The sequence below is a fragment of the Opisthocomus hoazin genome, chromosome 6, assembly GCF_030867145.1.
Source record: "Opisthocomus hoazin isolate bOpiHoa1 chromosome 6, bOpiHoa1.hap1, whole genome shotgun sequence".
Classification (NCBI taxonomy): domain Eukaryota; kingdom Metazoa; phylum Chordata; class Aves; order Opisthocomiformes; family Opisthocomidae; genus Opisthocomus; species Opisthocomus hoazin.
Window position 1 is genome coordinate 20,695,961 of NC_134419.1, and position 17,631 is coordinate 20,713,591.

Below are 17,631 nucleotides of genomic sequence, written 5' to 3' on the forward strand. Positions count from 1 at the left end.
TGTCACACAGTCATTACTCCCTGCAGGGTTAAAAACAATGCAGAAAGCTACCTATGGGATTAAAACATTGCCAGCAAAGCAAAGTGAAATGGCTACAATTACTAGAAAACATTTTCCACTTATGGCAAAAGGTACCAAAATTGCATCAAAATAATTATCAAGATAAGTTAGTTGCACAATAAAATATTATGCTAAAAAGTTGTCAGAACAGCCATAGAATATTGCAAGAATTCAATGTCAAGGTAAAAAGACTAAAGGCTATCAAATAAACAATACAATTTGATGTATAAATGCCAAATTAGTCATAAACACTTGAAATATTCTTGTCTTGGAGGCAGAAGCAAAGATATTAATGAATAATTTCACATACCAAGTTTGTTCTTAGAATAAAGTAATTATTACTGCTAGTGGAGATATGCCTAGAAATCCTGGCTTTCAACATGGACCTCACTACGTTGGGCATTGCTCAAATGTGAGGTGAAGAAGTGACCTAATTCCAAACCAAAATTTAAAGTACAGAAGATAGATGTCGTTGAGCCAGCACAGGTTCAGCATGGTCTCAGCATGGGTGGTTTCTTTCTTTTTTCTTTTTGAAGGAAGTAAATCAAAGCAGTTTTAAGGAAGGGTATTTATGGGTTGCTGCCACTTGAACATGAGGAACAGTTAGAAGGAAGCAGTATATCTTTGGAAATGTAACAAGTGGAAGACAGGGAGTCTTAAAAAATGCCTCAGTTCCATATTTTTACTTACAAGCTTTCTTTATCAATATTTTTTTTGTATCATGAAAGGTGAGCTTTGGCTCAGTGTCAAAATGATGCTAATTTACAGAATCACCAAATTACAGAGTGGCTGAGATGGGAAGGGATGTCTGGAGACCATCCAGTCTGACCCCTGGCTCACAGCAGGGTCAGCTGCCGCCGGTTGCTCTGGACCGTGGCCAGCTGTGTTTGAAGATCTCTAGGGATGGAGACTCCGCAACCTCTCTGGTCAACCTGTTCCAGTGTTTGATCACTCCCACTGTAAAAATATTTTTTTTCTTATGCTTAAGTGAAATGCCTTGTGTTTCTGCTTGTGCCTGTTACCACTCATCCTTTCACTGGGCACCACTAAGAAGAGTCTGGCTCTGTTGTCTTTGCTGCCTCCCACCAAGTATTTATACGCAGTATCTTCAGGCCTGATCCTGTGAGAACTGAAGATTAAAGGCCAGTCATCTTTATTTTCAGAGAACTTAATGTTGAAAACTGGTAAACTCAAGAGTGTTGTTCCTGTTGCCGTTGTCTTCCTTGCTGGGGAAGAAGAAGGAGGGAATGTTGTTCAAGGGAAGGCTGCAAACCAACAGCAGTTTCCATTCCTCTTTCTGTGTCACTTTACCTCCATTTCCTCACCTGAGGTCTGCGGAGCGGGGCTGCTGTTTTGGATAGCATCATTTTCCGCTGAGGACAGCGGCACTTTAGAAGCTCAGGCCTGGCATGATTTGAGCCTGGACAGGAGACGAGGCTCTGGATGCAGCCTAGACGCCGTGGCATTTTCAGAGATGGCTGGAAGGGGCTCGGCAGGTGACTGGTGCTGGGTTTCTTTTGGATGTTGCTGCCATGAGGGGTGAGGTTTGGTGACAGTGAGGGAGCAGGGCCTTCACGGAGTGGGAGCCAGCCAGGCTTGTGGTCCCGGGCTGAGGGGCCGGCATCAATGTTTGCAGCATCCCATTGTCGCTGGCTCGCTCCAGACACAAAAGGGGTGGGAATAACTCCCTGCAGCTCCCTGGTTCCCAGGCCAGGCGCTAATCCACTCCCACTGAGCAATTCAGGTCTTTACACTCTAAGTATGTGTCACTCTGTATAAAAGGCTCATTGCACCAAAGCTGTCAGTGGAACAAAAATAACGATCATACACAATGAATAACTTCTGAGGCTGGTCAGGGGTCATACAGTATTTTGTTGCTTTTCAATAAAAGATAATCTTTCTTGGAGGTAACTTTACCGTTTCTGGCTCTCAAATATTAAGCTGTGCAGTCTCGCCACTCGTGTAATTTAGGGATATATTTTTCATAAGTGAATGGAAACATTACCTTGGATTTTCGGTCAGGCAAAATGACTGGCATTGCTGTGAAAAGAGATCTGTTAGGATGTAAAAAACAGAAACGTGAGGACGGTAACACTGTATACCTGATTAGTGTTCTGTCCTTCAGTTCCAATTAACTGCTAGTAAACCTGTTAACCTAAAGTTTTTGTTTCTCTGTTTCTTTTACAACAAAAAAAAAAAAAAGGAGAAAAAAGAAAAAAGAGTTTGGAAACTCCTTTGGATATCTTAGCATAGTTTTATTGCCAACAAGCTGGGGAATGTAGGCTGACATACATCCTGTTTCTAATAGCACACACACTGTTTCTTTATTTAGAGCCTCTTTACCAGTATCAATTAAACCCCAGTTAAATTTGACACATCTTAACCTTGCGTTGGATCCAATTCATTGCTACAGCAGAACCCATATGGCACTGAGACAGTTGCAGGCATCAATTCATTGCTTATGTAGAGTTACTGGCTAAATGCCAAGCAGTAATCACTGCTTTTTGTTAATAGACATGTTTGCTTTTGCAGTCGTTTCTATACACAGTGCTCTAGATTAATTAGAACAAAATCTGTCATCCATCTAAGAAACAACCAGAACTCTTGAGATTTTTTTTGCCTCAGATTTAAAGAGAAATGAGTATTGTCAACCAAAGGTGGTGGTGTGGGAGAGTTACTCTAGAATAACTTATTTTGTTTATTGAACGCACATGTGTCTGCTCTTTTCCTTAAACAAGTAAAAGAGAATGGGGGGAAATTGCTGGTAATCTAACATACACATACAATTTGAGACAATAATTGCAGGAAGACTAATTGTGATTTTTTTTGTTTTTAACCTGCATTTTTAGGAAGAGCAAGACAACTACTGTTAAAGAAGCCACAATTCTATCTGTTTTCTGCAATTAAATGACGCTTTTAACCTAAAAAGACATTCAAATTATGCAAGTGCATGTGGAGGTGGACTTGCAGAATCATGTAAATATCTCTGAGATTTGGGTTACTGAGGCTTCCTTTTACTGCTGCCTGCTTACAGTTTGAAACAACATCTGCTCTGGTAGGCAGGTAAGTAAAAAAAAAAAAAAAATTTCTTACATTACTGGTATTGCATTTTAGAGAAATTTTAGCTTGTGCTGATACAATTTTGTCCTCTCACCCCCAGCTCGATGCCTGAATAATTGACACACTTGAGGGAACTTGTGGTACTGAAGGCTTCTTGTTAATCCATTAGCATTTTAAGATCATGTTACATTGTATCCAGATCTGTTGTGGTGCATGCATACACGATGACCTATGCTAAGCGTGGAATGCACTCGAGTATTTTACAGTGGCGAAATGGGAATGCTTTTAAGCTGCTGTATTATGCGATAGAAATATCATAAACTTTCTCACTACAGATTCTTGTATTGGTGCGTACCAGCATCAGAGTAGTTTAAGAAACCATCTTGTGGCATGTTATTTAATCAGTAGTTAAATAACATGTGGCATGTTATTTAATCTCTATAAAAAACATTTTTATGGTGTTTTCTTCAGGTTACCTGTTTTTGTTTGCATACATTCACAGAAAATTATTTTGGTTAGCCTGATTTGGAAGGAAAGCTTTCTGGTCCCCAGTTCTTCTATTCATAGATGTGTCACGTAGGACCATATTAAAAATCTACTGGGGCTTTCCATTTGATTCATTAGGATTTGGATGGTGTCCCCTGTCCCGATTAAAGACCTCAGTCTGCTGATTGTCAAACTACTGCTCGCTTGGCTGTTACTTGCAAATATTTTGCAATGACCAAATGTTAAAAGGAAGAGACATAAACATACTCGGTAGTCAATGAGTAATGGCAATCTCCAGTTTTCATTTAAAGTAGCAGTACAATTTATAAGCTTTGAGGTTTTTCTGTTTACTTAAGAGATTCAATGTGATTTATATCTTAGCACAGGATCCTGTTAAGAGCCACCCTTACCTCTTCCTCAGTATTCCTGACTTATGCTCTGTATATGTTACATAAGGAAAAGTGGGTGTATACATGTATATATACTATGTAATTTCTCTTTGCATGAAGGGACAGTAAAAATACCTCTGTTTTCTGGAAGTTATAATCTCTTTCAAAACTTTTTCCCAATATTGAGCTAATGTTTTAGTATTCCAGTGCTGTTGGTCCATTGTTCGGAAGTACAGCTTTATCAGCAGAATGTGTGGCAGATGGTTTACATTTGCATTAGCCTTCTGGAAAAGGAATCAGCTCCCACCAACAGAAGCTTCAGCTTTTCTTTTCAAAATTTACAGCAAATTCGTCAGAATGGCATTTTTAGAGGAAAAATACCCCAATCCGACTGTCTTTGCGTTCCCTTTTTGAAGAGAAAAAATGAGTCCTGTTCTAATGCCCTCATCTGCACATATATCTTCCATCCCCTCCCCCAGTGTTTGTTAAAATGATTTAAGTATTTCATTATGCGAAATGACTTTTATAAAAAGACCTTCCTTTTTGCCCCACAGTCATTCTTAATTTCGTTTGTCACTTGTTATAGAGTGGAGTTATGCGAAGCTAGGATATATTATTTGTTCTAGTCTGTATTGGATAATTTATTACATTAAGAAACCAATAATTTTCAAATATAATCAGATTTAAGTTTTTAATAAGATTCATCCTCCCATTCACACTTGCTTAATTTAAGGATATTAAATCTGCTCAGGAATGAGCTGCCTCTCAAAGCCTCATGTGCCTATTAAAGGATTTTATTCCTGATGTGTTAATAGGATTTAATTATATTAGCCCCATAGTCCAGAGACACACCACAATTGTTAAACTTGATAAACCAGACAAATACATACTAAAAGAGTGATGACCACCTCCTTAAAAAAATTGCATAAACTACAATACGTTTACATTTTAATATCTCTGCTGTGTAATGATAGATCTGCATAATGCTGAAAATTTAAATCTTGAATGTTTAACAAACTGTAAATACATTTTTCTCAAAAAAATCAAGGCTAATGAGGAAATTAATAAGGCTTTTTAAATGAGTGTTTGTCTTTGTTTCTTATCTCTGTTTCTCACAGATTAATTTAGATAAACTTTCAGTTTTCCTTTTCTTATGGCATCCTCTTGTCTGCAGACAAAAGCTGCAGCAAGTCATTCTGGAAATTCAGCATATTAAACACTGTCTCAATTTCTTTGTTTCCTGTGGTTAATTAGGTTAATGGCATCGTGACAGAAACAGAAAACAATGGCTTGGGACATTTTGCGGAGACGTGGTTAGGGAGAGGCAGAGAAAAGGAAGGCGCAAACTCCTGTAGTCTGTAAATGTCGTCAAGACCTCCTTTGGCAGCACTGGCATTGATCAGAAGTGCTGGATTTTGTCAAGCTCATCCAAATGCTAAATGCGCAGGAGTCAGCGCCTCTGATGGCTGCAGACATGGAGAGATGGAGGGAATGACAGGGTTTGCAGAGAATCGCAGGGAAGGAGGAAAAATTAGCAATACACCATCGGGTTGGACATTTTGCTTCCAAAATTAGATTGACGCGTGTTATGGCACGTTTCCATGGGTAATCACAGACACTCAACATGTATTTCAAGACAATTTAGGCCCTGAGTTTTTCTCTCACTTGTGCAGAGCTAGACTTTGGGCCTCTCAAAACGTGGTGTAGGCTGCGTTTATTTGGAGAAGCTAAACATGTAAAGTAGGCTTTCGTTTTTAAAAAAATAACTTTCTGGCACTTTTCCTTTCCATGATAGCCTTGGAAACGTAAACTGATATAAACTGTTTTTTGGGTTAGAAAGGAGGTAGAAGCAGAGTTCCGCTTTGCTCAGCAAGCGGTTGGTGAAGGAAGCCATAAGGCATCACGCTGGCTTTCCCCCAGTCCCCTGGCCTGCCTGGGCCCCTGAGCCGAAGCCAGGGGGTGGAGAGCCCATGCTCTGCCCCAAGAGTGGGGAGAAGAGGAACCAGCTTGCTCTGGGGTGCAACTGCAGGAGGAGGCACGAGAGGGTGAGCATAGGGTCTACGCATAAAATAATCCTATTCTTGCCAGTCCTGTGGCTCTAAATAAATGAACTTTTTGGAAATCTTATGATTCTGGGGACTCCAGCTTGTGATTGAAAATACCAAGGACTGACTGTGGTGGGAGAGGGATGGGCTGAGCACCTGCTGAGATCAGCTCTTGTTGAGGCTCCGGGCTAGGCTGTTTTCCAACCACCTACTTCAGACTTTTGAGCCAGCTGATGTAGGAACCGATTGTGAGGTCTGCGTCCAAACCTGCAGCGGGGAACTGAGATGAGCTGTAACCCAAGGCTGCCAGACCTCAGCTTCCTTCAGACAGTGCAGACACATGAGCATCTATAACAGATAGTCTGAATAACAGGCAAATAATTGTGGTGGTCTTTTAATACCTAAGGTGAGGTCTGCTTTTTTGTACACTTGTAATGCCTTGGTTAGCTGTGGCATTCCTAATTTATACTGGCTGTGAATAGCTTTTTAAGACAACATTGTGGCTTTCATGTTTATAGTTTGATAAACTCCTGATAAAATTACTTATTCAGGCTTGCTATCTACTGTTTGAGCAGTATTATTGATCGCTTTGTATGTCTGCATTGATATATATAAAAATCTGTGTATATTTATTGAAGACAAAAGGTATTCTGCTCAAAGACGAGCGGCTGTAAACATGCAACTTGTCACCATTTATACATATATTCACTTTTTTCTTTGCCTGCAGTACTGCAAGAGAAGGTCTTTCCTAATTTAACTTGGGATTTATGGCTCTGCAGGGCTTTTTTCCAGTTAGGTGCCCATATTTCTTTTCACGTGAATCTCCCAGGCATTTAAAGGGGTGTTACCTGCCTTGTGTTGCAACTGGAACCAGAAGCCAAAATGGTAGCTGCCAGTGGGGATTAGCCGAGTGTGCCTTTGTTGTATCAGATACCAGGAGCAGGAACAGAGCTGGATTGCAGGTCTGGTGAGGTAATCACCCCGCTCTGCCTCCTCAGCGCTCCCCAGGTTTTGTTGCTCTGTTTATAAATCATGAAAATTGAAATGGCATAGGAAATGTGTTCCTGAGAGAAATACTGAGATTTTGAAATTCGCCTCTGTTCCTCCCGCAAAATTTCCAGACTTTCCACCGAAGCAGGAAGGATGGTCACCCAGCAGAGATTGCTGAACCCAGTGGTCACAGTGCTTGTCTGGGACATTGGAACCATGCCTCATGGAGTCAAAATGCAAGAGAAATGCTCATGTGGAAGAAGGGTCTGAAATCACATATCAGGGCTGTAAGCAATGCCAAGGAATTAAAACTTAAAAGTTTAATTGCAAAGAAAAACAGTAGAAGTGACAATAGGAGAATGTATTTCACAAGGACTCCCAGAGGAGATCTGATTTACAGTTTGAAAAATAATAGCAGAGCTGAAAGAAATCAATGTTCTTGGGTAGATAAAATGATAAAAATTAGGAGGCACTCTCAACAGAGCCAAGGATTAGACTATTATACTAGCAGAAACAGGTCACTGTGCACACTGAAGTGTAAAAGTGGGATGAGTTTCGTAGCACAAATTGAGGTCCTCTGTTGAACACCTGATAGGGAGAAGAGGCATTGCCCAGGGACATTTGTGACAAGACATTATAGCCCAAGAGGAAAGATACCTGGGGCTTGGGGCAAGAAGATACAAACCCTGCCTCCCCCCAAAAATGTCCCGTCCTTGCAAAATGAAGTGTGGCTTTGTAACCAGGGTGATGGAATTAGTTAACCATGATCAAGAACAATGCTGCTATGTCCCTTGTACAGCCCTACCCATCTGGACATCAGGTCTGGGGACAGAAAGTCTAGTCTTTAAGTAATCATTAATGTTAACAAAAGAACAGGTAATGTGTTTCTGTCAGGAGAGAATGATGGAGTGTGGTTTTGTGAAGCAGACTGAAGAAACTGACCAGGATTGCCAAGATTGTGAGCCGAGTAGGTAAAAGGTGATTCCGGCAGGGGGAGATCGTGACCACCGACTCCCTGGTCCCCTGCTCAGGTAATGCCACCTACTCAAAAAGGAACAACAGAAGAAGGTAACTGAATCTGTGCAATAATTTACATAGGAAGCGAGAAAGTTTACACCAATTGCCAAAGAGAATAATATTGAATATGCATGAATAAAATAAATGTGTATTTTTGATCTATATAAACTGCGTGGAAAAAGTATGAGGTATGCACGTTTGGTGGAATTATCCCCCATGCGCTGCAATAAAGAATGCCTGCCTTTTAACACTACATTGGTGTTACGAGGTTTTATTCCTGGATTTTCAGTGGCAGCTTGGGAAAAACCAACAACTTGACGTGCACTGCTGGTGAAGGCTATTGGCAAACACTGCAGGCTTTAATACGGTTCTGAGTTTACTCATACTTGTGGTTTGGTGGGGAGAAGTGTGTATTTGCACTTGAGATGCCATTGTTATTCTCATGATCTGTATCACACACGCTTTACCTCTCATATTATACTGTCAAGATCATTTTGCCAGTCTCTCATCCTTTCAGTGTTTCCTTTTAATTAGCTTGTCAGGCTCCTGTATGTCTTTGACTCTTTCTACGTCTCTTCATCCTGACTTCTGAGTTAGGACATTACTGGAGTACAGTAGGAAATTCACATTTCAACTACTTGTCTCTACATCCCTCCTTGCCCTCCCCTGCACCCATCCAGCATGTCTGGCATGTTTCCTAGATGATGCCCTCCTTCATAATGCATTCTTTTGTTTTTTTTTTCTTGTTTCCTTGAGTAACTTCAGCTGCTGTTTGGAGTCCTTTCCTCCTTTTTCTTTAAAGTGGAAACAATCTGGTATTCTATTTGATGTGTTTCCCATGGGATTTGGGCAGGAGCAGGCACAGCAATGATGCCCTCATCGGGCCCCGACGGGTACCTGGTCGGCGCTGAGCAGCGATTGCCATCTCTGCCTCCTCCTCACACCATGTTTGTTGCTGGCGAGTCTCGGCATCTCTTGCAGTTGCTCCTGTATTCTCATCCTTACTTCTCCTTTTCTTGCAGACTTAAAATGGGGCTGAGGAAAAGGTCACATTAATAACAAAAGTATTAATTTCTGTGCGACTAGAATAGTTTGCTTCAGTGCTACCAGGCACTGTTTCATCTTGCTTGTGCGGTTCATGAACTACATGTTAATTTTTTTTATATTTAATTACCTTCCAATGTCTCCTGTGCTTCAGGGTACAAGCTATCTTCTGACTAATTAGGGCATTTTCTCTGAACAGGCTATTCCCTATAAGTCTACGAAGGGTTGCTTGTACTTTCCATTGAAGCATGTGGTAATGGGCCTCTGCCAGCAGTAAATGGATTGCTGGACACTCTGCTCCCAAAGTTCCTCTGTTATTAAATCCACAAATTTACACAAAGCAAAGTTAATAAGTGTAGCTGAATGAGTGGGCTTGGATCAAATCTTTGGCATGTAGATGTGATGGAGTGCATAATGGGTGGGCTATTGCGCTTAAAAGAAAAGAAACATATTTTATCTTAAGACAATTACCCATTCTTTTGTGATAAGTGTGCACTATGTGTTAACTCCTCCCATTCCAGGCTTTGTTAGACAAGTCTTCTGTTATGTAAAAACTGTGCAGGCATCAGAATTTCATCCTCGGTATTGCTTGGTCAGTGATTAAATCAGGGCATGCTGCATGCGAAAAGCACCACAGCAATGCAAAATATTAGTATTGATTATGCATACAGCAGTCAATAAAAACATATTGTGTTTCGACTGCAAAAATGATCATCTTAATTAGCTAACGATTTTTACCTGATTTCTCAACAAAATGAGACATTATGCGATTGCTCTTTCAGTCTGACTGTTCTCTCTCCCTGTCACTTCTGGACCTGTTGGGTTCAGTCAGTGTCAGTCTCGTTTGACTGGGGGTGGAGATTTCAAAGGCATCAAGTCCTTATGTGTTTAAATAGGGCATCTGAAAAGCCTTCTGATACACCAGTAAGGGCAGCGCTGTGTTAAACCAGATCAGAAGCTGGAGCCGCCTGCAGGCACTCACCTGGGGAAGAGATGTGCGCAGGAGCGAGGTTTCACTGATGCTCACTGAACAATTTAGAGGATTTTATTAAAACCTTCAGCTTTGGATTTAGGAAGAGATGCTGAACCCTCTGCTCTCTGTTAAATGTCTGAAATGTTGAGATTGTGCAAAGAGCTGAGTCATAGCTACCACTTGCTCAGAAACTAAAGCTCATATTTTTTCTTTCCTTTGTAGATCAGGTTACCTGTTTCAATAAATGAACCAAACACACTAGGCACTAGAGTCACTCTTTCAAAAATCATAAGAGCCATTTAATGCACCAAATGGTTTATAAACTAAATGACAGAAAGCTGCCTCCTCACGCAGCAGTTCCCTTCAGGACGGATCATGCCAGGCTTCCTCAGCTGGCAGTTGCTTTCTACCAGGAGCTACATCTCCAGAGCCTTTGTACAGAGACACAACCAACTCATTTTCTGAAGTTGGGTCCTGTCCAAGCGTATGAGATTCTTCAAGCATGAAATTCCACTTGACCCTATTAAGGCTTTCTCAGCATCAGATATGTACACCGCAGAGTGGATAATGTTCATAACTCATTTCACATTACCCCTGGGTAGTGCCAGTGGAGAAATCCTGTCTAGTCTAATGCAATCAAAGCTGTGAATGCAAGGAAATTGAAACATCTGGCCAGGTTTCTCTGCTGTGCCTCAGGAGGTGTGACATGAGAGATTCAGGTCAGAAAGAGGGGCGACAAAGGCGTCTCTCCAGGGATGTGTGTCCTGCAGAGGACAGATGTCCCAGCAATGGTGCCAGCAGCAGGAGGGTGCATTGGCCAGGCAAGTCACCTCAGCTAATTCCTTATGCCTGCGCTGAAGTTCAAAGGTGCAGCTACAGTTCATGTAAACTTGTCTGAGGTAGCCCGAGAGTAGGGCACCTGAGCACAAATGACCGTGATGCTGTAGGCTGGTGGGGCTCGGCTGGACTAGCTGGGTGAATGTTTAAATCCACTCAAATGGTGGTATGGCAGGGGAAAGCGCATGTGTTGGGGTGGGTGCTGCTTGCTGAGGTAGACCCAAGGGTAGAGGCTTGCTCTCTGCCTCCTGTGTTTGCCAGGGGTGTGGGGTCACAGCCATGCAGAGCCTGTGCAGCCAGACTCTGCAGGACCTCTTGCAGCTTAGTGCATGCACTCAGTATAGGAAAAAAAAAAGCCATTGCCTTGGGCAGCTGTTTTCCTTCTGTGGCAAACCAGCTGTGGCCTTGTGCCTCCTTTGCTGTGCCAAGAGCTGACTGAGGGTGGCGGCTATGGGCAGGGACATCCCAGTGTCTGTCCCCAAGCCCTTTCATCACTGTGGTGCGAGAGTAGGAAGTCTAGTTTCCAAAGCTGTCTCCTCTCTCTCCATCTCCAGTCCTCTCCTCCCCCCTTCCCATGGCAGGCACAGCCAGGCCCCAGCTCTGTAGCCACAGGGCATAAAATAGGATTTAGTGTGCACACAAAGTGCCTTGAGCTAGCACAGATCTATCTAAGGTGACTCCAGTCCTGCTTGTCATGGTGCCTTGGGTTAGGAGAACCCTCCCTCAAAGGTATGTTCCTTAGAAGCTGCTGAGATTTATAATTGCATTTTCTGCATGTTTCACATTTTCTCCATCTTAAGATCAGCTTAAAAGGGAGACAATTATTCTTGTTGTTACTGTTTTGAGGGCAGAGGTATTATCTCCAGATGCTATCTGGGAAATTTATTCTAAGTTTTTGGTACTTTTAAGAGCTAAGGGTAAAAAATATCTTTAATGGGAGTTACCTACAAGAATTTCATAGTATTAAACAGAGAAGGCAGTTTTTATGTCTCTGTGACAAAGGCAGCTACTATAGAAATCTAACTATTTTAAGTATAATTAATTTAAGCAGAAAAATCAAAATTAAGAAGGCACATGTGTGTAAGCAAAAGTAAGCTGCGAAATCCAGGGCTTTGTTGAATGCATCTTTGAAAGAAATGAAAGAAGACATATGTCTTCCTTCCTCCTTCTCCTTTGCAGGTTACTTAAATTCAGAATTAACCTTCTGGTCAGGACCCTTATATGCATATAAAGTCTTATCTCCTCTATAGTCTTAGAATTAATCTAGAGGCTACTAGGCTGACGTACTCCTCATGCTCCAGCACTCTGCTGATGCTGGGAAGAAGATGTCATAAAGGGACATTTAAATAATTCCAGAAACTGTTTTCATTGCACTTAAAAATTTGTTATGCTTTTATTTCATGCCTGAACTCTAAGCATGGTCTTGGCCCCTCAGCTTTGCAATGCTGGGGCCCACCACAGGCGAGAGGATCTCCAGGCTGGTTTCTTACTGAAAGAAACAGTTATTTTGTTGGAAGGCTCCAGGACACACTGCCCATTGCTGTCAGGGATATTTTTGCAGTGTTGTTTTTGTCTGTGATGCTGGACAATTCTGCTCATGCTCTGGTGGATATTGTCCTTTACGTTCATAAATATTTTCAGATCCTTTGATTAAAATTGCTGTATACAAGATGCAGAGTAGTATTCTTATGTTGTTGTCTTGAAACACGAGGCATTGCTCTCTGCCTGCAAACACTAAAGCCTAGAGCACTGTCATTTCCTTCTGTATAATTTGGTATTTTTACCAGAATTTCAACTGTTGTGATAGAAGCAGTTCCTTCTAAAACCAAGGAATCACTGTATGCCTAGAAAAGGAGGGGGGAGAGAAGAGAGAATGGTGATATCAGACTTCAGCTTTTGAAACCAATAAAATTTTTATTGTGCGTCTTCTAAAATGATGTTCTAGCAGGGATTGATGACTGGATGTTTCTAGTCTTACATTTTCTAGCTCAGTGAGTTTCAGTACTGAAGAGACCACAAACTTGGTCTCACACAAGAATCATGAAGGACAGACTAGAAAATAAATAGTTTGTAAACTCTCCCTCTCCCAACTTTTGGGGAATAATACTTTTGCCATTATTGTTCAGCAGAAGTGACATTAACTTAGCTGGATGTGATGGCTTAGCTGTATTGCCTTAATTAAGGCAGTGAAAATGTTTATTCAGAAAGTGCCAGAGTGCCTGGGATATGTGTTTGCAAGGAATAAAAACTGGCTCTCCACAGAGGATTCTTTTTTTGAAGGATGTTTATAACTCTCTCCCCAGGTATACTTCCTCTCTGAACACATCCAATTTTTTCAGTTATCAGTAGCTGTTTGCCATGATGATTGATAACAACTCAAAACCAAACAGTTATTTAACCATTATATTCCCCTCCCCCAGCAACTTTTCAAAACAAGCCTTGAAGAATGTTTCACTTAGTATGAGTAGGGAGTAGGATTTTGCTGGGCTGTCTGAACCAAAATTAACCTGCTTCCTTCCGTGTCAGGGAGGACATAACGAATGGCTCTCGGGGCTGGCAGGTTACTTCTGCCTGTCTGCCCAAAGTTACTCCTTCGAATCTGGGCCAGGCTGACACAACTTGAAAGTTACCCTCAGGCAATAGTCAGGACCATATCTGATGAGTTTTGGGCTCAGTCCTACTCTCTCTGGGCATATGTTCACACATTAAAAATGTGCTCCCCTTCCCTGACTTGACACTAATTGCTCAACGAAGAAGTGAAGGATTCTGACTCTGATTTAAGCACATACTTGAAACCATCGTTCTTCGGCACAAAAATCAGCAGCAGGTAACATACACTTAGCTACACTTGAAGTGCAGAAGTATACTTTAAACATGTGCTGAGGTGCTGTCCTGAGAGAGGGTACTTTCTGAGTCCAGGTTGTGACCTGTCGCTTCTGACTTAGAGCTCACTTGTTGAAAATGATGAGACAACATGTGGGAACATCCACAGCATCCACAACTTTTCCATGGCATCGTGAACAATGAGAAATCCAGGGTCATCAGTGAGGCACTTCCTGGAACAAGTAACATTCACTTTTACACTCTCAGCATCTTCTGGGGGATTTCTCTTGTTTCACCTCCTCTAATGTTAGCTAGCTGGAGCCCTGGGACCTCCATGTAATTTTTGGAAACTTTTTTCTGTGCTTTTATTTAAAGCCTCCAAAATTTACAAATAGAAATCTAACTCTGCAAAGACAGCTAGTCAGACCCATGCTGCATGATCACTAGCTCCAACACAAAGAGGGGTGATCACAGGTACCTATGCCTGGAGAAATGTTTTTAAAATATTTTAAAATATTTTTTTTAAATCTTTTTTTTGAATTAGTTTTTTGACTTTGACTTTCACTCTTTGTTTTTAGACTGTCTGTGGTTTTTGACATGTACATTTGGCTCTCCATGTGATATCCCGAGTGCTCTGTATGAGGGACGTGGTTTTGCTACTGACCACCTCCTTAACCTTCTGCTCTAAAAAGCCTTCTGCAGCGGGGAGTCTCTATTTTCTTCTTTGTCCCTAGGAGAAATGCCAGCAGCATAGGTCTAAGAGCCAAATCCTTTGTGTCGTCCCTACAAGTACACATGCTTTGTGATGATTTTTCAAGTAGAATTGGTTATTTTAAATTACTAAGCTGAAACCTGACCATCTGTTTTTAATACATTAAGTGTTTACTGTGTTGATCTTCTATCATTTGATCTCCTTTACCATGACTACCAAGTCAAATACCCTACAGAAGGCTAAATATATTACCCTTCTCACTGAAACTTGTATTTTTCTTGAGAAAGGTAACAACTGCTTGAAAAGATCTATTTTTTCCATAAAACTATGTTGTCTGACGTCACACCACCCTTCATAACTTATTTTAGCCACGTCCTGTATTAGCCGCTTCATTATTTTCCCCGGGTTTCATGTTGGGCTGAGAAGGCTGTAATTATCTGGGTCATCTCATTTATCCGTGTTAAATATTGATGCTAAATATTTAATATTAAATATTGATACTAATAGGTGAAATGTAGAATTGATGACTGTACCAGATTCCTGGCCCTCAAGCAGGCGAGGCAGGATCGCAGCCCTCGCTGCTGGGCTCCTGGCAAAGAGCTGGGGACCCGCACGGGTAAACAAGACACGGGCTTGGAACAGGGCCCACCTCTGGTGTAAAAATCCCCTCAGTCATTTTTAACCATTCCAATAGCATGCTTGCTTTTTGTTTTGATGGGGTCTGAAAACTATTTAGGAGTCATAACAATGGTATCATTACTCCCAGGTGAGTCCGTGGTTGCATGTGGCATTTCATGGCTTCAGGCACTTTTACTGAAATCTGGAGCACAAGGCAAGCTCCTTTCTGATCAGCGTCCCTGGGTGATAAATGTAGGGCTATTCATCAACGGCGTTAGGAGACATCTCGCAAGTGAAGCAGCTGTAGTTACATCTATTTGGAAAGTGAAATCAGATCCCATAGGTACTATATGTGGATGAAAAATAGACAAGGGGTTTGTTCTAATGCTTCCTCCTTTTGTATTTCCAAGGGTGTGTGTGAAGTGTCCAGCATCACCAAACAGATCCTCTTTACTTCCTTGCCCTGTTTCTATTTGTACATTCTACTCTGATTGCTCTTTCAGGGTCTATCCTACTTGTTAGCTGAATTAAGGCGGTCCTGCATCAGGAGGTCTGCTGTCACCAGGTTGACCTGTATCAGCCAGTTGTATTACTTTAATTTCTTCACATGACCTCTTGCTCTTGCATGACAGCCATCTAGTATGTGGATGTTTTGCAGTGGAAAGGTGCTGAGAGAGGAAGAAAAAAATTGCCACTCACCTACAATGCGAATCATGAAAAGCTTTCCCAGAGCTGTCCATTCTTAATTTCCTGTGTTCGGTCTGTTAGCAGCATTGCTGGCAAAAAGCCAATGTAATCTGTGCTGCTGTTTCAAAACAAATGCCTCTTTATCCGGTAAGGTTATGTGTTCTTTCAGCTTTCCAGGCAATTCTACCAGGAAAGAAAAGAAGATCAAATGCCATTCTTCTCTTCTTTTTTTGCTTTCATATTGTTTTCCTCACCGTTGGAAGTAGAAATGCTTAAAAAAATACTTAACAGTTACAAAATAATAGTAGTAATAGTATTATAGAGACATCTTTTCTGTAAATCAGTGGTGACGGTCAACCTGGTGTCCAAGCAAAAAAATGTGCAAATGGCTTTATTGAAAATGAATGTGCATTTGTAAGTTAGGATTGTTTTTTAAATCCTTTGTGTTTATTGCTGGTTTCATAGTGATGACACTTGCAGTGATGCTACAGCTTTGTTTCCAAGAGTTCGTCTTATAGTGCTGAAGCAGGTAACTGAGTTTCCCCCCATGAATTTCTTTTTCCACCTGTCCAAACTGGCATCGTGGTCAAGTAAAAGGAAGCTGCATGGCAAATGCTTTTGTAGTTTACAGTATTTCGTATGGTATGGACAAGTTAGCAAATACAAGTAGGTCACCATTCACCGGGCATGGCTGGAAATCTCCTCCCTGTGCCTGGTGGAATACTGCTCTCATGGAGGATGTAATGTAAAGCAGGAGGGTGAAAGAAGGCTGGTTCTTGGCTGTCCTGCTCAGGATGCATACTTAATTTCCATGCACGTAACACTTCTGACACCTTGGTGCCAAGAAGGTTTTCCAGCAGCAGTTTAAGACATTCGTGTCTCTGGTGGTGGTCTGTTCCCTGCACTGAAAAAAAATACATGTGTGCCTCAGACGGTCCAGCGAGGTCTGGTGTGGCTCAGATTGATGTCCAAGGCAGATTTGCATTAAAACACTGAGTTTGAGGTGGGGCAGCTAAGATGTTGGCGTATGAACTTTCCTCTGAGCGCCTTGTGGGGTGGCAGCGGGCAGGCGCAGGTGCTGGCAAGCCTGCCAAGTTCCACGTTGGCTCCTGGCCGATGGTGCTGTGGGCTTTGGGCATCAGGGGGACACTTTGGGTATCTCTTGGCTGAGGAGCGGGTCTGCAAAGGCCGCAGGGTGTTCCTAGTGCTGCAGCTCCTTAGGCTGGATCTTCAAAGAAAAAGTAGGTTGCTTGTTTTTCTTAATTCAGTTTTATATTTCTGTATGTCAGCTGTCTGTTGGACAACTGTTTTCCAGCAATTTCTGCTTCTGTCTGTGTTGGCTTCTGGCATCCCCTTACCAAAACATGGCCAGGCCCAAGGTCGGAGCAGAAATAATCTCTGTTACTGTGCAGTAGTCTAAACCTGATGGTCTGACTTTTAATTTTTCATAATGTGCTGCTTCTGTTTTCCGTTCCTTCCTGTCCAAAACATTTTTTTGCCCGTTTCTCCACAAGGCTTTCATTAGCTTTACCTATTCCATTTTTAGTTTATGCAATCTGGTTTCAACTTTGAAGGTTGTTTTTTCCTCAGTCAAGGTCTCTCCTGTGTTGTTGCTCCACCCATGTGTACACTACAAACTTTAGGTGGCCTTCCCCTGTGCACATCTATCAGCTACGTGTGGATGTCTGGAAATGCTAAATCACAGAAGTTCTGTAATCAGGTCTGTGTGCTCTGCACAGTTGCCAGTGATCGAGCCAGGCTAAGGTGCGTTTTTAGAAACTGAGTAATAGAAGTTGAGTAAAAAATCTTTCATCTAGGGAAGTGTGGTAATAATCTGTCAAGAAAAAGGACTGTTCTAACCTTTCTGAAAATATAAGAAGACTGTCCATC

The 17,631-nt window shown here is 41.7% G+C and overlaps 1 long non-coding RNA gene across 2 annotated transcripts in view; it reads left to right on the forward strand.

Moving 5' to 3' along the window:
* Positions 1-17,631, forward strand: part of LOC142361695 (uncharacterized) — a 76,599-nt gene that overhangs the window by 26,343 nt on the left and 32,625 nt on the right. For both annotated transcript variants that reach the window (XR_012764340.1, XR_012764339.1), the window contains exon 2: positions 2,910-3,123. This is a non-coding gene — a long non-coding RNA (uncharacterized LOC142361695). The remainder of the gene's footprint in view (positions 1-2,909; positions 3,124-17,631) is intronic.